Source organism: Balaenoptera ricei, chromosome 2 (genome assembly GCF_028023285.1).
Source record: "Balaenoptera ricei isolate mBalRic1 chromosome 2, mBalRic1.hap2, whole genome shotgun sequence".
NCBI classification, from domain to species: Eukaryota; Metazoa; Chordata; class Mammalia; order Artiodactyla; family Balaenopteridae; genus Balaenoptera; species Balaenoptera ricei.
Window position 1 is genome coordinate 117,488,698 of NC_082640.1, and position 18,388 is coordinate 117,507,085.

General features: G+C 39.0%; 1 non-coding gene across 1 annotated transcript; it reads right to left on the reverse strand.

Annotated features, from left to right (window-relative positions):
* Positions 1–6,807: 6,807 nt before the first annotated feature.
* LOC132361185 (U6 spliceosomal RNA) lies at positions 6,808–6,910 on the reverse strand. Its single transcript, XR_009501494.1, has one exon. It is a non-coding gene; the product is annotated as a U6 spliceosomal RNA (small nuclear RNA).
* Between the last annotated feature and the right edge of the window lie 11,478 nt (positions 6,911–18,388).

The following is an 18,388-nucleotide window of genomic DNA, read 5'->3' on the forward strand; positions in this document are numbered from 1 at the left end:
CAAATAATATAAATTGTCTGAGAGGCATAGGGAAATAGGATAAACTATACAAGAACTGCACCAAGTGCGTATTGCACCTTTCATCCATAGTGCTTTCAACATCCCAGTATAGCCAGTAAAAAGCAGATGGCTCTTGGCAGATGGCTACCGACTACTGATCATTGAACAAGGTAGTGCCCTCCATTGGTGCAGCTGTGCCAGCATTGCCGCCATCTTAGATACCTTGGTCTTGGTTCTAGGAGTGCACCAAGCCGTATTGGACTTAGCAAATGCTTTTTCAGTACAGTATACCCCTGGCCGCTGAGTCACTAGATGAATTTGCCTTCATGTGGGACGGGCAGCAATGGACCTTTCAAGTGCTTCCCCAAGGCCGTCTACACAGCCCCGTGATAGATCATGTGATGGTAGCCCAAGAACTGTCCCTGTTCTCCTTCCCCACATCAGTAAAATGGGCCCATTACATTGATGACATAATGTTTAATGTTGACATGGGAAAACTTGCCTCTGCTGCAGGCCACTCTGTAGATTTTGCTGGAACATCTGTGAGCAAATGGATGGGCAATGAACCTGCAGAAAATTCAAGGCCCAGGTACTGCTGTAAAGTTTTTGGGAGTCATATGGGTGCGTGACACAAGTGTTGTCCCAGAGGCTGTTATCAACGGTGTGCAGGCCTATCCAAACCCTAAGAATGTGGAAGAAGTGCAAGCTTTTGAGGGATTTGGGTTTGGGAGGACTTTTATTCCTCACTTGGCACAGTGCATTTGTCCATTATACTGCCTACTGCCTGGTAAAGAAAGGGCACATAGGGGATCAGAGCAACAAGCTGCCTTTGAGAAAGCAAAAATACTAGTGAAGCAGATTAAAGCTCTGGGCATCTCCAAAGCGGGGCTACAATTTGAGTTAAATGTGCCCATGACTCCGGAAGGTATAGGTTGGGCACTTTGGCAGAAACAACAGAAGGAGAGAGAATCCCTAGGATTTTGGTCCCAGCTCTGGAAGGGGGCAGAAAACTGATATATTCCTGTAGAACAACTGTTCTTGTCAGTGTACACAGCACCCCTCCAGGTAGAGCCTCTTATGAAGGAACAGCATATCATGGTAAGAATGTCCCTTGCTGTCAAGAGGTGGATGGAGAATATGTTCCATCAACCCATCTCTACCAAGGCTCAACTTGTCACTTTGACTAAGTAGCATGCCTCTTTGCATAAGAGGAGTATCCTGTCTGCCAGCCAACTGTCTCTAGAAATGCAGGTTGTACTAGGCTCTGTAGAATATGTATCAATAGATCCTTCAAATGCCCCCACCTCCTATGGCAGCCTTTGTGGCCTGTAAGAGGGAAGCGGGGAAATTCCCACTGATGCCTGGCATACAAATGGGTCTAGTCAGGGCAGACCACCCACATGGACTGCAGTCACTATTCAGCCCAACACTGACACCATCTGGATGAAAAGAGGAATGAACTGAAGCAGCCAGTGGGCTGAACTCAGAGAGATTTGGCTGGTGATCATCACTCATGAGCCTTGGCCATTAACCCTTTGCACTGACAGTTGGGCTGTTCTAAAGGGGTTAATCCTATGGCTTAGACAATGGGAAGAGGAGGTGTGGGTGATCACCAAGGTGTGAATAAGCCCTTGTGGGGTCAGGATATGTGGAAAGACATTTGGGTTTGCCTGCAAGAGCCTGAGGCAGTCCTCACTCTCTTCCAACTCCCAGCTCATAAGGTGCTGACACCCCTTGGCAATCAGGAAGTTAGTGCCCTAGCCCAGGTATGAGCCTAGCAACGGACCCTTCAGTAGACACAGCAGACTGGGTGCATAGGAAGAGCGGCCACCATAGTACCTGGGTGGGATGGTGTATTGCTGAGGATGCCAGATTGCTCTTGAAATACAGTGACTTCATTAATGCAGTAACAGCATGTCCTGGGTATTCTAAACAGTGCCCAAGGCAATTGCCATAGGAATCTGGGGGCCATCCATCAGAGTTCCCAACCAATGAGAGATTGACAAATTGATTATATTGGTCCCCTCCTTTTGAGTGAGGGTTCTAAATATGCCTTGGCTTGTGTGGACACTGAACCTGGCCTAACCCAAGCTCTCCCCATCACCATGCAAACCAGGCTGCCACCATTAGGGGATTAGAGAAGCTGAGTACCATGTAGATACCCTCATCCAGTAGACAGTCATTGGGGATCATATTTCAAAGGTCACAATATACAAGACTGGGCAAAAGAACATGACATTGAATGGAGGTTCCATTTCCCTTGTAACCTATAATTAGCAACGTTGGTAGAAAGGAAGAATGGAAAATTAAATCAGCAAATTAAATAACTAGCTGGTAAAACCACCTTGGCCGGGTGGACTAAAGTACTATCCCAGGCTTTAATACATTTGAATGATCAACCAGTAAGGCCTGTTGCCCCATATGTCAGACTAGGGACCCCTACACCCAACACCATAAAGATATGGAGTCTTGGGAGATGGTCATTGTCCCAACTCTCACCATGGATCACTGTGCTGTGCTGCTGAGAATACTCAGCTCCACCACGCCTGGCAAAGGTAATCTACTGGAATTTGCAGTGGGTGAGTTACACCCTTGGGTGGGCGGGAGCTACTCAATATCCACTCGGATCCCATTGTCCTGCTGCAAGCTGGACTTGTTGAAATGCACAGTACCTAGAATGGAACACACACTACTGAAAGAGGGGAGAAAGTGAGGGCGCCTGTCTGGCGTATCCCACACCCAGTCCATCTCCATGCCTGAAGTGCTGTTTCCCCAGCCAACATGTATGGTATGCACAACCAGGTCAGATTCCTAAAGCTGCTGCCATACTAACATCTAAGGATTGGGCCACAAGTGCAATTATTATAGAAGGGGAAGACCTTCCCATACAAGTTCCTATTAAATATCTATCTTTTTGACCTTAGACTCCCTCTGCTCCTGTGGCATCCAGTCATGGAATGGGCACCTAATGATAACACCTTTCTACAGTGGGCCTCCTCTTAGTAAGCCTGGCAAAGGAATCCATCCAACTGTTGAGTACGTGGTCAGTTGCCCCTCTCTAGCTCGTCAGGATTGCCATGGAGGGTATCACCACTCCAAGAAGGGGACTTGAAGGCACTAAAGCAATAAATTAAGGAATAATAAGCTAGGTTTAGGACTCTCAATTCATCTGATATTACCAATACTGATCCAGAAGCCTGGCCTGTGTCACGCACTATTAATAAGGCTAAGTATGGGTATTCTTTTTCTGTCGATCAAGCTACCTAGGCAGCCCATCAAACTGCTGACCAGAAGGTCCTAAAAATACCACCATCAGAGTCATGGGTGGCTACACTCATATTTGGGATGGAGTCATGTGGCTTACCCTGGGTTATGGACATTTGTACACTAGTGCACCCCTATGTTGGGGACAGAAAAATCACTCTAAACAGAACCAACCCAAGTGTACCAGGGATATGAGCTAGATATCACCAGAACTGTGTAGTCATTCTGTCACATGAAAGAATGGTGACTGGTTTGGCACTGACTGGTTGCACTGGCCAGGTATTTATTGGGTAGCCCTGAATGGGATCCAGTAGTTGTGTGGCAAAAATCTTTGGGCTGATGCACCCTGGGTTTTCCCTGGACATAGGAGACAATCCGCCCCATGGTAACAAAAGTTGCAACCCACCATCTCCTCAAGGCCAGATGGGCATGTTCTGTTTCCTACTGGAATGATCATTTGGCCACCATCTCTGTTCCCTCCGTTGGCCTAAAGGACAATTAATAGCACTCATAGAAGGCCTTACTAAATTCACCCAGAAAGTCTTAAATGATAGATGACAAAGTCTGTTCTTACTGAACACTGAAGTGTCTCTAATGAGAAAATCTGTCCTCCAAAATAGGATGGTCTTGGACATTATTACTGCCTCTCAAGGAGGCATCTGTGCCATTATCCAAACAGAATGCTGTGTATTCATACCTGATGAGTCCACTAATACATCATCTTTATTAGATCACATGAGAACACAAGTGAACGCCATGAGTGACCTGACCCCCAGCCTAGGGGACCTAATAAATCAGTGGTTCAGATCCTGGGGCAGAAAAAATTATTACTTATTTTGGGAATTATTATCTTAATCTGGTTTTTCTCTTGCATGTGCCTGTACTGTTGCTGTGGTATCTGCCTGCAGGACAACCAGATAGCTGCCAAACGAACCACCTCCATGGTAGTAAAACCTGCTGACTGCTCAGGGCACAGTATGCTGGGGGCAGGGGGTGGGGCTTGTAAGACCAACAGCTGGTTGATCTTCTAGCCAGACCTGGGCAATTGGAGGCTCCTTACCAGCTCCTCTGTCCTTAAAATGTACGTTCTGCACTAGGAGCTGCTTCAAGGACGCAGCCTTGAGACAGTCTGTGTTACTGAGACCATCTGGACTGTATACAAGACTGAACCCTGTTAAGGCCTCTTTATAAGCTCTTAAGATTCTGTTGGGCAGGTGCAGAGACCTACTCATCTTGCAGCCACCTGCCTACCAATCTGCAGTGGCCCTTCTCTTTCTCCAGTCTCTCCTTGCCTTTCACATACATGGGCTAGTTGTGAATTTCACCCGGAAAATCCCAGGCTTGCAAACCCCACCAGGTCAAAGTTGTACACGTCTCCCTTCACTTTCTCACCCTGATGATATTGTAAACATAAAGAAGCACCTTGAATAGAATATTGTAAACAGCATAGCATCAATGGCCCCTGTAGTCATAGCCTTCATATTGGAAAGCATCTGCATTTTTAGCCTTGCTTCAATAATTTTTGTCAGCGTAACAATCTCCCAGAAAACTGCTGCATCCAAGGACTATTTTGTTTGTTACTTTGTAACATTTGGGGCTGTCACAGGTGTGAATTGAGAACCCAGTCAGTCAGTATCAGAAGCAACAATTGAAAATCTTCTTTTTTTTTTTTTTAAACGTCTTTATTGAAGTATAATTGCTTTACAATGGTGTGTTAGTTTCTGCTTTATAACGAAGTGAATCAGCTATACATATACATATATCACCATATATCTTCCCTCTTGCATCTCCCTCCCACCCTCCCTATCCCACCCCTCTAGGTGGTCACAAAGCACCGAGCTCATCTCCCTGTGCTATGCAATTGCCAACACAGTAACTGCATTGAAAACGCAGGGTGAAATGCGCAGTTGCGAGGGGCCTGCGGGGCTGTGAGACTCTAAGGAGGAGCGCAGAGCTGCGCACAGGGAGGGCGACGTTGGCCAGGCTCCTGCTTCCTGCTCTGGCTCCTGGTCCTGTTGTCTGGTTAGAGCCCGACTCGGAGCTACTTTTGACTTCTTTCGGATCATAACCTTCTCTGGGGAATCTGAATTGCCTCAAACAGCAATTCCCCAAATTTCCATTTGGTATTCTCCAATGCAAATGCCCGTTCACCAGGATTTAGAGGTTAAGTCATGCATGTGTTTTCAGAATTTCAGTCAATATTTTGGTGGCATTCTTTTATTTAAGGGAAGCCTGTGCTGTAAACGTTAGTTCCAGCATGCCTAGAGTGTTTTGGAAAAGTAAGAGGTGTACTAAGGCAGTGTTGACTCCTAGTCAAGGCATGAATTGTACTGATTAATAGTGTTGCTTTTCATCCGAGGGGCCATGATGAGTTCTGGTGGTTTGTAGCGGCTTGTGAGGTGTTGTTTATCGATAACAGTGAGGGGCTGGTTTACACCTGCTTTAAGTGAGACCCCCGAAGGGTTCTTCCACTGGGGCCGGTTACTTCACAAGAATATGCCTAGATTAGGTCTCCTGGTTTTTATACGTTCTGTGCCTACCTTGGTGGTTTCCAATTTGAGAAAGTACATCGACTGCAGTCCTGCAGATGGAGGGCAATCAGAGCTAGCTCCTGGCTTCTCCTGATCTATGCTATGAGGTGGCCTTTCCTTGAGATTCATTTCCTTACTTCAATGCCGCTGCTATTTTGTATTCTTTTCTGGCTATAACCTTTAGATTCTTAAGCATTATCATTGCGAGTCCTGTGAGAGTTCTTCAGAGACTGAAACTTGTCTGATTGCCACCGTTAGTGAAGCCTCCAACAAGAAAAACAAAGAACAAAAATAAATAAACCAAAAAAGGCAGAAGAAACTGAGGGAGTGCAAGGAAGAGAAAAAGCAACAAAAATAAGGCAAAAAATCTCTAACTCATATCCTCAAGAAGAAAAGGTGTTTGTTTATTCTGTCCAAAACAACAGACTTAGAGGTTATTTGAAAAAAAAAAAAAAAATTGTAGAAAGTTTGGGCGATAGAGGAAATCTAAAAAGCAGGAAAAAAGGCAAAGCAATGGAAAATAGTGAAGAAAAGATCCATATGTTTAAATATTTTCTAATAGAGGTTCTAGAATATCAGAGAAGTTGGGGTGGGAAAATTGACAAAGAAATAATTCATGAGAGTCCCTAGAACAGAAAAAAAATTACTCCATATTGAAAAGTTATTAACTGAGTACCAGCCCAATGAATTAAAATGTTCCCAACCAAGATATACCATTATCATGCAATTTTGTAATACCAGAAATAGGAGAAAAGTTTTCAGAGGGAAAAAAGAAAACACACCAAAACACAGGATTATGTGATTATAGTATTCTAGCAATACAGAGAAAACTCTAAAATATTTCTGAAGAAATTTTTTTAAAGTTATTTACAAAGAATGACTTAAAATTACAAAAATTTCAAAACACGTCTATATTTGTAAGTCTTGAGCATAGGCATATGCCTCCAAAAATGTATCAAGATTCTTTTTCATGATATGAAGCAAGGTGTTATGCAGTTGTTTTAGCATGTGTGTGTGTGTAAAATGCTTCATGAATTTGCATGTCATCTTTGTGCAGGGGGCATGCTAACCTTCTCTGTATCATTCCAATTTTAATATATGTGCTGTTGAAGCAAATACTCATTTAGGATTTTGATTAATATAAATACTAATAACCAAAATATTCAGAAAAACTATTTTAAGTGTTGCAAATAGGGATCACATATTACTGCAATAGGAGAGACAATAAACCTTTCTAAATCACTAACTATCCTGTGCTGGACCTAAGGACACTAGAAAGTAAAATGTTGATGTATTGACACCTATTTAAGTGTTAGATGTTTAGAAAATATTAAACATTTTAATTTAAAAAAAGATAAATTGTGGAAATTTACCATTTTGATCACTGCAACACATGATAGTGACTGGATATCATCCCTGATAATTATGGGTTTCTATATAACAGTGAAATGTAATCACAAAGAACAGCCATCACAGGAAGCAGAACTTGAAAAAAAGGTATTTATCATTATATCACTTGATTCATTCCTATGTTATGCAATCTTGGTACCCGTGTGCCAGAGAATTTAGCCTCTACATTTCCAAAAAATATTTTGAAAGTCGCTACGAATATTCTGGTTTTTATTCCCTCTCAAAGAAAGTCATCTCTTTCCTTTTCCTCTTTTTCATATTGCATGATATGCACCTTGGTAGCAGGGAAGAGAGAGGAGAAATATGTTTCTTTGCTATTAAAATAGAGACTCTCATAAACAATGTGTTTCTATGGCCATAGTGCCTGTGCGTGCGCCAGTATATGTGTGTTAACCTCATCAGCGTTTAATCCTTAACTGTACTATAGGAGATTACTTAGTACAGGATTTCTTTTTATAACCTCATAGAAGTGAGTTTTGAAGGAGGAATAATTTTGGTTGTGTTATTTACTGCATGCGGTGCAGCTCAGTAAATAAATTGTACACAGATATAGTTTATTGTATACAGGAGAACTCTATCCAGAGCAAAGATGACTACACTGGCGTTCTCCACACTAATCCCTCATGAGTTTTGTATTTGTGCCAAAGTACTTTTGGTAATATTTATTGAGAGGGAACCACATGGTATTTTAAATAGAGTCATGGGAATTTGTCCCATTATACAGCTGAGTGACTATACAAAACATCCATCAGTAGTGACCACAACATAGAATATTGCATTGTGGCATCAACCCAAGACATTACATTTACCTAATCGTTGACTTCACATTTATCTCAATCTATTTCAAGACAAGAAATGAAATGTTTGCTGCAAAATTAAATTTCCTGCAATTTCTGATAAAGGAAGGAGATGAACTTTGGAGCAGTTGTTTTCTAAATGCATTTTTAAGACATGTTATATTGGGTCTTGAGTTCATTGATTTGTATTGGACCAAAAGGCACAGGTTGAAAGGGGACAACTCTCCAGTAGAAGAGAGAGTTGGAAGGAGATTGCTTGTTCCCTGAATCAGAGACCTCAAGCCAAATTTAAAAACCTGCTCAGAGGGCAAATTTCTTTTGATTCCTTAAAATAAAATTTCAAAACCCTATAAGCACAGTGACATCTTATATCTTTTGGGACATTTTAAAGAGAAAAATACATTACTTCAGTAGATAGCTCAAAGAACTGGAAATGGGATATAGGAACTTTTACCCCGGGTTACCATATGATGAATGCCACCCAGGTTTAAAATGATCATAATTCTTTCCATTGTGTTGCACTGTGGTCATTTAAGGAGTAGTCATAAGATTTCATCAAGACAGAAACCCTTGGATTCCTGGATAGGAGGCTATCATAGATCATTTATTTTGATTTCCAAACCTGAAAAAAAACAATGCTAGTTGTTTGTGAGAATATATTGATTTATCATAAAGCAGAATAAAAGGCAAAACTCTCCCCAGCTTAGCATTTAAATTTTATTAATGAAGCATGCAAACATAAAGGCTTTAATTGTTTTATCCCCAGGTAAAATAACTACACATTCTCTTTCCATTCACTAAATCAAATCAATTTTTTAATTCCATTAAACTATTTGCTTCAGTGTTATCCTGTGGAAATAAAATGCATTAATAAAAACAAAGTTTAATTCTTGTCTCTTAATACCATTAACTGTTTTTCTCATCCTTTTAGCAGATAAAATGTAAATAAGAAGGCAAATAATAATATACAGATAGCATTTTCTCTTCCCTTTTCATAATTTTGGTAGTTATATTTCTCCACCATTAAGGACAATGAGTTTCCTGTTTTTTGGTTTTGGTTCAGTGCTTCCCTTTGGAATTCAATTTTAAAACATTTATCAACATAAAGCATCCATACAAATGGGTTGCATGGAAATTCCAAGCTATTTTGAAGAGAACCTGAGAGGTTCTTGTGCAGTCAATAACCAGTCTTATCCCTACTTGCTTTCAAGCTATTGAATTCAGGGAATGGTTGTGTCCCAGGAATCTCTCATCAAGGGATCTTGGTTTTAAGAGCATCTGATGGGACTAATCAGTGATTCTGTGGACGCCTTCTATTCAAAGAATCAGGTCATGCACTACTCTGGCACAGAGAGTTGCTTATTTTTCTGGAGAAAGAATGTTAGAAAAGAAGTGGTAAAAAGAAGAAAAAGAAAGAAAGAAAAACAGAAACATACACAAACAAAACAAAAACCTTACAACGTTCTCCTTTTGAATAAATCCAGGGTTATTCATTTGATTTTGAATTCAAGATGCCATGGTTCAAAAAATGTTTATTTTAAAATTTTTTTCCATTTCTCTCTCCAAATTTTAGAGAAAATAACTGGCTTTCAAATGGAAAATAAATTGTTATTGGCCATTTCAGACTTGTAAATAATCTACTCAAAGGCTTACAAATGGATGGAATGCAAATTCCAAGCTATTTCAAAGAGACCCTGAGAGGTGTTATTTTAATGATTTATAAAGGAAACTAGGGTGATGATATATTCAAAATGCATCTGAGCCTCTCATTTCTTCAGTCTCCAATATTCAGACCTTCTTTCCCTCCTTATCTTTCTTATTCTCTTTCTTCCCTCTCTCCCTCTCTCTCATTCTCTCTTTAATGCTCTGAAAGGAAATCAGCATGTTTCTGACTTTCCCATTATTGCTTCAGTTTTGGGAGGAGACTAGATGATAGATATCCTACTGATTGTAAAAATAGAGTTTAAATATGTAGAGTTACAAGCAGGTTGATAACAATAAATTATATTCCTGAAGAGCCTAAGCACATAGCAAGCTAGAGTGCTGAACAAATTTTAGGTGATGGTGTTGAATTTCATATTTAAAGGTGGAGTCATGAGTTTGAAGCTGGTAAAATTTATAAAGATCATACTTTAATTGAATGTGATGATTTCAATGTGTAATTCATCATTTCACATCAAATCTGCATCCCAGAAGACAGTCTATATCTATGGAAAAACATTATTAATGGGTAAATATGAGATTAGATGATCAGAGACTACATTGTACCACATGAAGCTATCATAAGTGATAACTAATAATGTACTATATGCACTATACTTTCTTCTTCAGTTTTTTAAAAAAATTTTATTTATTTTATTTATATTTATTTTTGGCTGCATTGGGTCTTCATTTCTGTGTGAGGGCTCTCTCTAGTTGCGGTGAGCGGGGGCCACTCTTCATCGCGGTGTGCGGGCCTCTCACTGTAGCGGCCTCTCTTGTTGTGGGGCACAAGCTCCAGAGGCGCAGGCTCAGTAGTTGTGGCTCATGGGCCTAGTTGATCCGCGGCATGTGGGATCTTCCCAGACCAGGGCTCGAACCCGTGTCCCCTGCATTGGCAGGCAGATTCTCAACCACTGTGCCACCAAGGAAGTCCCTCTTCTTCAGTTTTGACTGAGATTATGTAGGATGTGTAAAGATATTAATGTCATCTACAAATAAACGTATGGAAATACTTCTTTTTAGCATGTTCCATATGTGGAGTTACTTTTGCAGTGGTTTTTGTTTTGATATTTTGTTTTCATTTAAGTGAGTTTAGCTCTTACCTATTGGCACTCCACCTTAAATTATCCATGATATTGACTCAAATCCACATTTTACATTGTGTAAAACAAATCAATGACAATCTACACCCCCCCACCGCTGCCTCAAGATTAGGGTAATTCCCTTTGTGGCTTACATCACCATAATCCTCTCTGGCTCAGAGCTTCTTCTTCAACACATTAATTACATGGATCAACTCAGTATCCTATCCATGCTTCCTATTCCACACACACTTGGATGTAAACTGTCCACTCGTGAAACTACACACACAATCTCATGAGGTATTTGTGTGTGCTGCATAGTTTACTGATCAATTTAGGAAATGGTAACAACATCCCCCACATTGTCTATTTCTGACTAAATAATAGCATTTGTTCTAAAAGTAGGTTTTTTTCCTCCCCAAGTTTTCACTGGTAATTATTCATTTGCCATGCTGCTCAAATGATGTCTGTCCTCATGACACCTTTTTGATTGTTTTTCCTTCCTTTACTCTTCTCCCTTTTCACGGTGGAGAAATCATTAGAGAAGCAAACAAAAGATTCTATTTATTTCTCATGCAAGGGAATTTAGTGCTGCCTCATTTTCCCCTTTCCATCTAGACTGTGACAATGACCCTTTTCTCCATCAAAGATATTTCTAAGCAAGGGCAGTTAACCCTCAGGACAATTTCTTATTCTGTTTTTTCAATATTGTAAGTATTTATATAGATAAAATGTGAGACAATGGAATCTGTTACCCATATACAGTCCAGTTTGTCAATATCTTATCTTCTTCCAAGAATATAAGAACCTGGTAATCACACTCAGCAATTTGTCACTGGTTGGTCTCTCACCAAATAACATGTAGTTAATTATTATCCTGAAATCAATTTTCTTCCAACCCCAAGTATATGGGAACACCACCAATGGAATTTTTGCTAAATTCACGTGTTAGGATGCTGATGACTTCAGTGGTACATTTTTTAAAAATTTAACTCCTATTATGTGCCTACCAAAATATGAGAGACTGAGATTATAGCAGTGTAGACAAAATCACAGAACATCTCTCATAGAGCTCACTAACAGAAAAGTTAGATCTTTCTCAAAGCTGTATCCTTCTGGTGATTTAGCTCCCAGTGTCCTAAAAATTGATGATTTCAGGGCCAGGGAGCTTCAATTTGAAATCTTGATATAGCTTTTGAATATTTCCCAGCACCAGTTGAATATAAATAAATAATAATACTGCTAAATACACCACTGGTATCAGTACATTACCTGTATGATGAGATCCCCAAAAGATCACTAGAAAAATATATTGAAGTATATCTAAGTTTATTACACTTTCTGCAGTAAGACAGAACATTTTGAAATAGTTTTAGTAGTGTCTCAGAAGAGGGAATTCAAGAGAGGGTATGTATAGGATTTTTAAAGCCTGGGCTAGGTGACTACATGGTGACTCTTCTAAATTGAGAAACTGGTTGGTGTTGATAGAGTTTGTGAGATAATTGCTTTGGATTGGAGAGCAAGTGTCTTTGAGCAAGACTTGAAAAGTCACTTTTTATAAGTAAGTTATTTTAGTTGCTTCATAGTTTTCCAGGAGTATATGTTTCATGGAGCAAGTAACTAAGTTATTTTTGTTTATTTTCAATATTATTTAGCCTAGGAAAAGTAGTATATGCCCAACATCAGCCTTGTATAATACAGGACTCAAATTATGTTGTTTCAGGTTTTGGCTCACTTAGGAAAATAACATATTAGAAAGGTCTTAGTACATTTTTAGACATTTTTAGTGAGGCATATTCGTGAAACTTTTAATTATGATAGATTTTGCCTTTGAGACTTTATTTTGCTATATACTTTAGTGACATAGGACCTAAAGTCAACACCATTTACTTCAGTTGGGAAAAAAAAAAAAAAAAATATATATATATATATACACACACACACACACACACATATATAATATTGCATAATACATAATATATAAATATTTATGTATAACATATTTATATATTAAACATATATGATTTTCCTTTTTTGTTTTATTTCTTTTGGGGGGAGGATCTTTCCACAGTATTGTACCAAAGATCCTGCAGCCCTACTACTATCAAATTCTTTTCTTTATAATTAATCCTGCATGTTTCATCTATGGCGAGTCATTTCGGAAAAATAAACTCAACATTATTGAATACATTTTTACCTATGTTTTTCCCTCTTCATGAAGTGCACTTCTTTCTCTGTGTGCCTAGTTAACATTTTGTTATCCTTCAAGACTCATTACAAGCATTTCATTCTTAGGGAAAATTTTTCTAATGACTTAAGGCAGAATGAATTTTCCCTAATCAAATAGTGCATTATAAATAGTTTTGGAAAATTCATAGTTTCCTAAGGAAAAAAAAAACCTTAACTAAATGATCAATAAACATGAGATACATTTGTTGGTAATACAAATAATGGCAAAAAAAAAAAGTTTTTAAAAATTCATTTGTCACAGATAAAGCAAAGAAGGGACGAGATGGTCTCATAGAAACCAAAGGTAGAAAGCTGCACTGGGATAAATGAAACTAAAAGAAAACCTGTTTCAAAGTGTCAAAAAATGCAGGATAGAAAAGTACAATGACAGTGAATTGAACATAAAGTTTAGAAGTTTGAGGTAATAACAAGTTTGTCAAAGTAGCTTAAATGTAAGGGTGGAGATAAAAATAGGATTTAAGGGGGTCAAGGTGTAATTGAGAAGAGAGGAACAATTATAGACCACACTCAAAAGGTTGGGTGTGATAGTGGAGAGAAATTATGTAGAAGGACCCATAGTTAGGGCTGGGAGCTCTTTTGCTTTGCAGGATGGGAAAACAACAGATGGAATATTTATAACTTGGGAGGGAAAGAAAGAAGGTAAAATAGTTGTATCAAAATCCAAGAAGATGTAAAATGAGGTAGTAATGAGGTAAAACATGAGTAGTAGTATTATTCTTGAACTGGAAAAGTGGCATAGGTTACAGAGATGGGGAGAAAGAGGGAAAGAACGGCTGCAGATGTAAATAAGTGCCTGAATCAAGATTAATATATATGTGAAGATGGATGTAAGGCAATCTGAGAAAGAAGTGTGTGCTGGCTGAGTAGGAGACTTAAGGGAAGGAGGTCTGGAATAGCAATTGCAATAATAAAAGTTGCTCATCAAGGATAATTAAAAAGATTGGTAAATTGCTTTGAGAGGTCAACTAAGTTTGGAAGCTGAGAATTTATAATGGCAACAAAGTACAAATTTCTGTAATTTTTATCAGAAGCTCTTAGAATATGAATTGATTTCAGTTAGATAAAACCATATTTTAGGATGGAGATCTTTTTGAGGACATTTTTGCATGTGAGACAGAAAATCAAGGGGGGAAGAGAGTTAGGATGTTGGTGAAATATACTCAGCCAAAGGGGCTAAATTTGGGTACGTGAGTCAGCTCTCCCTGTGGCAACAAACAGCCCCAAAATCTTAGTGGATAGTGGCAACAAGCTTTTAAGATTTGCTGACAGATCTGCGGGTCAGCCTTTGTTAGGCTCTGTTCTACTCTTTGTCTTCTTAAAAGAATCTTCTCTAACATGGCACTTGTCATGGCCAGTGACATCTCATTGGCCAAAGCAAGCCATTTCACATGGTCAGGCCTGACCATGGGATAGGTTAATACACACATCCTATAGGGAGGTCTGGAAAATGTAAGATATATAAAACTGTTCAGGGAAGGGAGTGGATAATTGGGAAGAATAATAAAATGTATCACATTGAACAGGAGTGATGTGAGGCTTAGTGGTAATTTATGGGTTAAAATAAAATGAAGTGGAAGGGGCCTGAAGATTAAAACAGTAATGAGTTTAATGAGAAGAAAGGACTGAGGTAGCTCAGAGATTTATATTGGATGGTAGCTAAAGTTTCTGACGTAGACAACATTCTAGACCTTTCCACTGATGCTAAGTGGTCTACCTCAGAAACATTAGCTACCATCCAGTGAAAGGTCTAGATTGAGGTCTTGATAAAACGTTGCTGAGGTAGTAAAATGGTGGTGGATTTTATTAGGGGTAATTGTGTGACTAGAATTTAGGGTTGTCACCATATGAATGTTGAAAATATCTAATTTAATAACAAGAGCAGTACGGGAAAATAAGTCAGTGAAATTCCTGAACCTCCAGGAAAATGGAGGAGTAGCCTGGAGGGGTAAATAAACGTCTACATGTAGAGCGGGTGTTGAAGACTTCCAGTTTTCATTTTCTGCAGGTAAGGAGCTTGAAAGTCTCCACTCTGTCCTAACAACAAATAAAAAGCTAAACAGATTGAAAAATTAACACCTTTTCTTGGATCCTTAAGAGAGGGGAGGACACAGGGCAAAGTACTGCCCTGAGAATGGAAAGACAGACCTGCAAATACAGCAAGTCTCACCTTACCAGGGCAGAGACTCATGAGCAGAAACTGCTGTGGGAACCAGCGCCAGGAACCAGTACCTGGGTGAGAACACCAGAACTGTAATCGATGAATTGCTGGAAGCTAGGTGTGGACAAATCTGAGAGTTAAAAAATTCATGAGCTAGTGGCATAGTCTTTATTTAAACGATAGTATAGCTATATTTCTCCTTTCTTGAATTGTCTGTATCTCATTATATTTAAGGATGGCAAAATATTTAAGAATTTTATACAGTAAGCTCAATAAATACTTGCTATCAAACAATAAAATAACAAAATCATGAGGACTCACTGATCAGCATCCCCCACAGTCTTGTGAGGTTTACCACTAGGAGCTCAACGAGATTCCCACGATAAATATCAGAGAAAAATCCCCTCAAACCGCCTGCTGGAGGAGGCGAAAAGGAACCATTTTGAAATAAGCCAGAGCCCTCGGCTCTTCTCAAAAAGGCTTGCCCTCAGAGGAAACTTGTTAACCAGAGCCTAAATGGCTGGGATATGATCTGAAACTGACTTAGCTGGGGAAGGAAAGTACCCAACTCCAGGCCATTCTAGCCATCCTCTCTCACCTAAGGGGAGAGAAAAAAAAAATTAAACACTTGTGATGTTCAAAGTCCAGAGGCATAGGCTCACTAAGAGAATGAGACCTAATCATAGGACTATAGGACCCTTCCTCTCCCCCCACACATCACCACCATATTACTAAAAAGCTGTTTATAACAGTTCCTTTTACCCAGTACATCATGTCTGGCTATCAAGTAAAACTTTACAAAACATACGGAAAGGCAAAAAAACACAATGTGAAGAGACAGAGCAAGCATCAGAACCAGATGTAGCAGGGATGTTGGAATTATTAGACTAGGAATTCAAAACAACTCTGATTAATATGATAAGGGCTCTAATGGATAAAGTGGCATGCAAGAACAGATGAGTAGTATAAGCAGAAAGATGGGAAATCCTAAAAAAGAACAAAAAAGAAATGCTAGAAGAAATCCTTGGGGCTTCCCTGGTGGTGCAGTGGTTGAGAATCTGCCTGCCAATGCAGGGGACACGGGTTCGAGCCCCGGTCTGGGAAGATCCCACATGCCGCGGAGCAACTGGGCCCGTGAGCCACACTTACTGAGCCTGCGCATCTGGAGCCTGTGCTCCGCAACAAGAGAGGCCCCGATAGTGAGAGGCCCACGCACCGCGATGAAGAGTGGCCCCCGCTTGCCACAACTGGAGAAAGCCCTCGCACAGTAACAAAGACCCAACACAGCCAAAAATAAAAATAATAAATAATAATAAATAAATTAAAAAAAACACAACAGTACAAATAATTAAAAAAAAAAAAAAAAAAAAGAAATCCTAGTATTGTAGGATATGTAGGGTCAAAAAAGAAGAATAATAATTTGGGAAATTGTTAAACACACACACACATATATGTGTATATATATATATATATATATATATATATTTGTACACATATATATCATATGGATAGAAAACAACTCAAATGTTAAAGTAAGAGGTAGCAAAACCTATTAATTCAGTTTCTTATTTATATTAAATTTGGGTCAAGTCTAGATTTATTTCCCCTTTACTTTCTGGTTGGCCTAAAATATATGTAAATGGGCATGCTGGAAGGAAGTAGTCATAAAAGTGGGTCTGAGAGAGGACATGTGCTATTTCAAATAGGATGCACAAGGGATGTACAAGGATAACACAAGGGAGTTTAATACAAATGATCACTATAGAGCCAGTCTAAGCCAAGTCTCTCCACTGGAAGAAAACCTGCCTCAGAGAGATATTATTGTTTGAAGTTATTCATAGCAACTTTGAATGTACTCAGGAAATCAAGGCAAGTTTTAGAGTTTTTCTCAATATTTTTACTAACATTCTAAGGTTATTTTATATAAAAACGAGTTTCAGCTCTCAGTGTTCTTTTATAAGTTAAGCAAACACTGTAATGTGTATCTTGGAAAACTTCAAAAATCCTTGTCCAAACTTACAGCTGTCTAGGCAGACTGTGAGCTTTTAACATCACAAATTACGTAACTTATTTTGTTTTAGAAAAAAGATCTTAATAGTATTACAATTCATGGGTACTGGCTTGGTTCCATTAAGTTTTTACAAAACTTCTTCAAATACTTACTAGTCACATACTCATTAAAAAATCAGTTCCAAACAAGCATCCAAACATAAAAGACACAATAGATATCTGTTGCTGCTTAACAAATCACACCAAAAATTAATGGCTTAAAAAACTTTTTATTATATCATAGTTTCTGTGACTCAGGCATCCAGGCATGGCTTACGTGAGTTCTTTGCTGTAGTCTCTCACAAAGTTGCAACCAAGGCCAAAGTCTATGGTTTTATCTGATGACTCAACTAGAAAATGGTCTAATTTCAAGCTCCCTCAGTAGTTCTTGGCAGCATTCAGTTCCTAAGGGTTGTTGGACTGAGGACCTCAGTTCCTCAATGGCTGTTGGTCAAAGGCCCTTGTAGTTCATTGCCATGTGGGCATTTCCTGCATGGTAGTTTGCTTCATAAACCCTGTAAACCAAGAAGGTAATGGAGAAAGTCTGCTAGCAATACAGAAGTAACAATCTTTTATAATACAATCACAGAAATGAGATCCTTCTCCTTTGTCATAGTCTATCTGTGAAAAACAAGTCATATGTTTTACCAACACTCAGCACATGAGTGTTGGTAAGGACATAAATACTGGGAGGTAGAAATCATTAGGGACCATTTCAGATGTCTGCTTATCACATACCTTTCCTTAATTTTATTTATTTTTTACTTTCTATTTTTAATTTTTTCCGGCTTTATGAGATATAATTGACATATAACATTGTGCAAATTCAAAGTATACAATGTAATGACTTGATATGTGTGTATATTGTGAAACGTTTACCACAGTAAAGTTGGTTAATACATCCATTGCCTCACATAGTTACAATATTTTTTCTTGTGGTGAGAACATTTTAAGATCTACTCTCTTAGCAACTTTCAAGTGTGCAATACAGTATTATTAACTAACTCATCATGCTGTACAGCATATCCACATAACTTATTCATCTAATAACTGGAAGTTTGTACCCTTTGACCACTTTCACCCATTTATCACCCAACCCCCCAAATCCACACACACACACCCCTGGCATTTACCAGTCTGCTCTCA